The sequence below is a fragment of the Fopius arisanus genome, unplaced genomic scaffold, assembly GCF_000806365.1.
Source record: "Fopius arisanus strain USDA-PBARC FA_bdor unplaced genomic scaffold, ASM80636v1 scaffold00055, whole genome shotgun sequence".
NCBI classification, from domain to species: domain Eukaryota; kingdom Metazoa; phylum Arthropoda; class Insecta; order Hymenoptera; family Braconidae; genus Fopius; species Fopius arisanus.
The window spans coordinates 371918-377917 of record NW_011887794.1 but is presented as its reverse complement, the minus strand read 5'-3'; the positions used below and the strand labels follow the sequence as shown (position 1 = coordinate 377917).

Sequence of the window (6000 nt, the reverse complement as noted above, 5' to 3'; positions counted from 1 at the left end):
TAGTTTTATACAGATAAAACCGATCTCTGAGGATCTTTTACTCTCTGGTGATAATCCCATGATGGTTCCATAGAGATCCTTGACATTACCCATGCATTAACCGCATCACCGGGTCTCACTTTAACGTACCTCGCCCTGGAAAATTTCCCCCTAGCCAACACTACAGTATTACATTTGCCACTTGACTCCATTGTTTCCCCCATTTTCGTGAAAATCCACTAGAATTTCCACGTCACCGTCACTCGCAGGATCTCGATTCAATCTAGAATACCAAATAATTTATACAATATTAATATACTCCAACATTATTCATTACAGATAATCTGTTTTTCAATTGATTAATCCAATAATTATAAAAAAAATATTTCAATCAATCCCTGAGAATTTTGCAATAAGATTTTTCGATTAAACACCGATTTTTTTTAATCCATCGTTAATTCGATTTTTGAGACAAAAAAATTTTTTTTTGAATCGATCCGATTCGAGATATCGATTATTTTTTGCTGATCGAGAAATCGTGTGGCAGTTTTTTTTTTTGGAGAATGATGAATGTATTTTTAAGGGATTCAGTGTTTTATTCATGTTTTTTGGAGCTAGTCTCGTCCTTTTTTTTTTGCCATCGACTCGGGTGTAGATTCTGGAGAATAGGTGAACCGTCTGGCTAGAAAATACTCAGTCTTGACGGGTTTTCTCTTCACGATTGGCCGCTCCCTTTGTCCCCGTAATGACTCGACTATCCGAAGGCACCCTTAACGTCCTATACATCCAGGAATTCACGGAGAAAAATAAGAGAAATGAGGGGTTAGTCCCAGATGAAAGTGTTTGCACGTCTTTTTAGACCCCTCAAACCCATTCTTTTGATTTCTTCTCGGGAGGAAAATGCGATTCAATTTATTACCCACAGTTTTCCCTATTTTCTCCCTTTCACCGGATAAGGGTATTTAAAAAAGAGGATTAAATTACTCCTACAAAATCAAATAAAAAAAATGTCACAACGAAAATGACAAAAATTGAGAAAGTGATAGCCCTTTTTTTATTTTTTTTTTCCTCCGGATGAATCCATGTGTCACAGAAAACTGGATTCATTTCCTTTTGTGCATCACGTGAACAATTCGTACTGTATTGTGACACTAGAGACGAAGGGAATTAATTAACAATTCCCCGACTTCAGAGGACAGGGATATCTTTCTAGCTGTTCATGCACGGATGTTATCCGATATGCAACTGTTGGCATGAGGCTGTACAGCAAACAATATAAATTGCATTCGCTCACGTTTATTTGGTGAATCAACAAAATTAAATTACACCGGGGGAATGAGGTTTTTTGGTGAATGGACAAACGATGGATTAAATTATCGATCGATAAATGTTACTGGATTTTTCGCTGCGGTTTGTTTCTTGGGGATTAATCCCCTGATCCCACGGTAATCCCCTAATTTCGTGAAAAGCTGGAAAATTCACGGACAGTCCGAGATTTTTATTTTTTTTTACACCTGGTAAATCATTCACTCAATTTAAAATATGGAGAATATTCTATTTCAATTCTCCATTCCGTTTTTTGACATTTACATCGCAATTGAACACTTGTTACATCACTTTTTTAATTAAAAAATGGGATATAAAAATTCTCTTCTAAATTCCATTTGTGATATTTTTCCTGGAGTAAAAATTATAGTACATGTTTTTCTTTTCGCGAGTTATGCTACCCTATTAAATCCTAACTAAGTTATAATTAATTTAGTAATTTCCAGTTCGCTAATAGTTTATTTGGTTTCCAATTAGCAAGCCTTACATTCCTTTTAGAATTGCTAAGGAATCAATAAAAATAGTCATCAGTATAGCATCAGAATAATCACTGGCAAGTCGCGATAGTTTGACCGCCAGGAGTGGAGTTTAATCACAGATCATCTCCTGATTTCATCATCTGCTAAGTGGATCAGTAATGACCCTACTGAAGACGATTATTCCTCGTGACTGTCGGTCTCTTAATACCTTGGACCGATGATATACCTGAGGACAAGAAAATGTCGATGCGACGTCTAGCGTTCGCCAGCGGCATGACCCACGGAATTACCTAAACTCATTACGCAATTAAAATATCATCCGTCATCAGAACCTCTCACCCGAGACTCAATCTAATCACAAACTACTGATAACCGATAAATATAACTCTAAAAAAAAAATTCTCGTAGGAAAAAAAAATTTTTCTCGGTCGCGATAAATAATTCTATTTTTTTCAGGATTTTGTTTTATGTCATACATTTCATTGGGGTGGTAATTAAATTGATTAATTGTTATAAAAATTATTTTTTGGGATATAAAAATTATTGCAATGGGGAGAAGAATAATTTATTATCAACATTATTGTTGGGGAAAATCATAAAATTGAATGGAGACCTGAATGAGAGGGTTTTTTAATTAATTTATTGATATGAATAAAAAAAAAAAATACGCTCCCGGGTGGGCTCGAACCACCAACCTTTCGGTTAACAGCCGAACGCGCTGCCCATTGCGCCACGGAAGCTTATAACAAATTTCACAATATCTCCTAAAAAACCGTCAGACAATCTGAACAATCAAAATCCTTCTCTGACCCTCAAAAAATTAATTACCAAAAAAAAACTCCCGCCCCAATCGCTCCCCACCAATTTTTTAAGCCGGGACCTCCGGAAAATTGCGCAGAAACCCCCGGAAAAAAAAAGCCTAAAGTGACATATTCAAATTTTTTCCCGCTTTTTTTTTATTTATTTACATACGAAACAGGCAGGCCATCTAAATTTTAAATGGCTCGCGTTTAGTTTACGTCCATCGCGGGCGTATGATAGTTTGAAAGGGGAAAAACTCGGAAAAGCATTTGCGACTCAATTTTCCGGGGTTTTTTTTTTCATCAATCCCATATTCAAAGACTCCGGGAGGCATTCTAACACTGTTCGAAAAACCCGGATGACGAAGAAGGGATGATGATGAGGGGACAAAGGGAGAAGGGTGTGAGGATTGTGCTGGTGAAACAGCTGGTTTTACGATAAAACTTGAATTGATGGGATGGAGTTTCGGTTTTGAACTTTACCGCGTGAAAATGAGTTTTTCCTCTTCCACGGGTGGGGGGAGGGCCGACGGGCAAATTAACTCGGATCGATTTTCCCGCGGAACAATTCTAGGGCGTCTGCTGGTTCCTCTATTTTAGACTCCTCATTTCCTCCTTTTCCACCCCCAGCGCGAATTTTCCGAGTGATAAAAACGTTTCGAACACGATTCCACGAGGAATAATAAAAAAAATTCCCCCAAGAAAATTTCTCCACCGATTTTTCTCTCGATTATCCACGACGTCATTTTCATCTCTCCGAGTTTTCATTTTTCTCAGAATAAACGCTAATTGAATTTCACCGGTGAGTCGGAATTTTTAATTGAATTTCCCGGACTGAAGGTAGAATTCAACTTTGAATCTTTGAGGTCACCAAGTTTTAAATTATTTATTGAAGATTGAATTGAAGTTCCTGTTGAAAATTGAATCAAAAGCACAACCCGAGAAAGAATAATTAAACTTGAATGATTCATTGAAACCGAGAATAACTGATTGGGAAATAATTCCCGAGGAAATTTTAACCTCATGTTTTTTTTTCATTTCAATTTTAAATTTCGCAATTCGTTGCGTTATTTTTCACCCTGAGATCACCATTGAAGGAGTTCACCTAATTTTTCGCGGATATTTCTCCCGAAGGATTCGAAATGTGTTTTCTGTCGGGTCATCCTAAAGGCATTATCAGAGAAAATACATGATCCCACATTCCCTCCACCGCATTCGTGACGTATGGCCGAATCCCACGAAGAGACACGAAATTTTACTTTCAAATCTGGCTATTCCTCAAATTTCTTTAAAATATTCCGTTTACTCGCGTTGACAAGCGGAAATATACCTCCGAATATATCCTCCATTTTTTATTATTCACCACCGGTAAATCCCATTTGTTTCCCTACAAATTTCTCATGCCTCAAAATTCGCGATAAAATCTCCAGAAACTCCCAAAAAGATACCCCTGCAATAAAACCAACTGAAATCATTCGTCACCCCAAAATTACGTGACGTCACATTACTTTATCACTTCTACCTGCATTTTCTCTTCATGCAATTATTTAAATAATAAAAATATTGAAAATAGGCCTTGTAACCCAACAATCCCCGAAAAAATTCTCAACTTTCCTCCAGTAATTATCAATATCGAAATTAATAATTGAGAAATCATCAGCCCTCGAGTAATCCCTCGGTTGTCATTAGAATCACTAAAAATTCCGTCATTTCACCCGTCCGTAATTATTCCCCACTTGCCCGGGTAAAAAAAAAATTGTAATCAAAATATTTTTGAGTATAATATTTCGATTGATTATAAATAATTATTTTTATTGATTCTGCAGTAATAAATTTACGGAAGTATATTACATATATATTCTCGAAAATAAAAAATCTTTGAAATTCTTTATCCGTCCGTTCCTCGGAATGGGAAAAAGTGAAATTAATTTACCAGTTGAAATGGTCTATCGGAGAGGGAGCGAATGCATACGGTATGTTCCAATAAATGACTCGGAATAATTGAAACTGTGATCCCGTGAAAATGTCTCTTCTCGATATATATAACGATATTGGTTACATAAACCGCAGGATGAAATGGGATTTATATTGGAATACGAGTGTACCTTCAGTGGAGAAGTAGAAAACGAGTAAACGTAACTATTATCACCCGTAAACCACATCCGGCCGTTAGTTTCTCAGGGAAATAAACAGCCATGAAAATAATAAAAGTCCAGAAACGAGAGACTCTTCGGCACCCGCATGCATTTTCTGAATGACACAATGAAAAAAAAATTTTCGTTAGCCAAGAATATTTACTAACCACAAGAAAAATTATTTGACATTACCGAGACTTATGGGAATATTTACACAGTGATTGTTGCAAAAATAAATTTTTCCCGGACTTATGAAATTTTCCATCAGTGAAAATTGCGAAAGCCCTAAAACGTTTGAAATTCAGGCAATAATTTCCGGGATTCCCCGATCTCCTGAAAATTGAATTAAAATAGAATTCAAATTTTTGGAGTTGAAAATCCAGATTTTCCCTTCGCCCCAAAATTTCCATAAATTTCCACCAGTATTTTTTATTCAAATTCCCCAGTGATATTGAAAAATGAAAAGTTGGATACAGTCCCTGAAAATTCATGAATTCCTTTCATCCCGAGAATGGCGTTATCGCGGTGAGAAAAATTCCCTGAAAAAAGATGTTCGATTATTCACCTCCTCGCGAGACCCCATTGAACCGTCACCGTATAATCGATAGATATTGATAATCGAGATTGCCGGAGGTGGATAAAATGATTTTTCTTCTATTCGAATGATCGCATTGTTCCGTTTATATCCGAATAATTCGGATAACACGAGGGGTTGATGCAGCATAAATTCAACCCCAGTTGATGATTAATCTAAAGATTTGTTCTCCATTCTCATATTTTGCATGATTTTTTGACGATTCACTAAGCTTACGGTAGATTTCGCTGTTTCTCGTTGTCCGAGGTACTGTATTTATCATTTTATTTTCCACATTGCAACCCCTCGAGAATAAATGGTGGAATGGGGTGGGTTGGAGTGAGATATGAGGGTGGAGTTTCGTCTTTTGCGGTAGTCGAGGTTATGCGCATTTTCCATCGTCCTGAGTTTGCCCGGGGGTTATTTCTGGATGAAAAAAAATAAAAGAATATACCCAGCTGTGGGAGTCCTGTCGTCTATTCTCATTCCACTCTTCTTGTTACTTTTACGTAATTACTTATTGCGACAAAGTCATTTTCATTTGTCTCGGGTGGTTCTTTGTTTCATTCGTTGTTTGGTTTGAGGAGATAAAGAAGAGGTAATCAATTAGAATGAAGTCGACGGTGCTTTGAAAAATGGATTTGTTACCCCTTCCGTTGAATACTCGACTGCTAAAAATTCGGGGATTCCCCGCTTGTCTAGGGAAT

At 36.8% G+C, this 6000-nt stretch overlaps 1 protein-coding gene and 1 non-coding gene across 4 annotated transcripts in view; one reads left to right on the top strand and one right to left on the bottom strand.

Annotated features, from left to right (window-relative positions):
- Positions 1-6000, top strand: part of LOC105268205 (nicotinic acetylcholine receptor alpha4) — a 52703-nt gene that overhangs the window by 27457 nt on the left and 19246 nt on the right. The window lies entirely within an intron of this gene.
- TRNAN-GUU (transfer RNA asparagine (anticodon GUU)) lies at positions 2452-2524 on the bottom strand. Its single transcript has one exon. It is a non-coding gene; the product is annotated as a tRNA-Asn (tRNA).